Consider the following 1,225-nt stretch of genomic DNA (forward strand, 5'->3'; position numbering starts at 1 on the left):
CTTCTATCTCAAATTTCTTCTTTAAAATAAAAAACTTGAATTTATTTCTCAAATGTTGCTAAAATCAAGTGACATGGCTCATGAAACTATAATCACCACTCAAAAACAACATTAAGTTGGTAAGAGACTACATGCTGAGGTAGATCTTGATGACACCAACAAAAACACAGGGGTTTCGTCAGTTTTTACTGAAAACCTTGTGATAGCTTCAGATAACACATTCAAGTGTCAGTTCTTTGCAAGAATAACAAGGTTTGAGACCATGGTACATGACAGTAACCTGGTCAAATCCTCTCCAATTCAAATGGAGATTCCCATAATTGGTGATCAATACACTGTCATAACCACAGTTTCAATTGTGAGTTTAATTGTGATTTCATATTCACAAGGTATAAATACTACTTTAACTTTATCAGTATTTATATTAAATACTGATTTGGTATTTTCAACATTTATTGTGCATGTTATAAATCCTGTTGGTATGATAATTTCTAGATCTTATTTAAAGACTACCTCTAGTTGTATGACCACAAACCACCCTTCTTTAGCCACCTCTTATTTATGTAGGACAAATTATCTGAGCTTTTTTGTGAGTTATGTGAAAAGATTTAGAGAAAAACAGAACTAAAGAGAGGCGGGATCCTTCTTGGCAAAAGGAGAGGTAGATGAGAGACATGATTTAGTAATCCTTGTGAGGAAACTCTAACTATTGAAAGTTATGAGTTGTGTGGTGTGAGAAGTAGTAAGACTACTTTGAAAGAATATAGAGATTAAGTGTTATTTGTTATATTTTGCAGGTGCACAGAGTACACAAGAAACAGCTGCTGAATTACAGTCTATTGACCCTCGGATAAACTCTAATGTACCAAGTGCTGATAATCTCCCTGCAGGTCTAACTACTGATACTTTCCTACAGTCCATTCACTCTACTATTCCACCACCTGAAATTATTCATATTGTTGCTGAAGATATAGTAGCACAACAGTCCATTCATAAAGATCTATCCATTATAGAGTCACCATAACACTCTACTAGAACTGAGGTTCTAGAAGTACATGTTGAAGCTCCAGTTCATTTATCTACTATTTTTGAAGATGTGGAGTTACCTGTTGATGGTATTGAAGCTTCTGAAGTTACTGGATCACATACTGCACCAATTTTTGATTTTATCTTACATGTTGAAGCTGGTGATGAAGTTCAGCAGATAGTTCAAGATCCAGTTGTA

Source organism: Apium graveolens, chromosome 7 (genome assembly GCF_009905375.1).
Source record: "Apium graveolens cultivar Ventura chromosome 7, ASM990537v1, whole genome shotgun sequence".
NCBI classification, from domain to species: Eukaryota; Viridiplantae; Streptophyta; class Magnoliopsida; order Apiales; family Apiaceae; genus Apium; species Apium graveolens.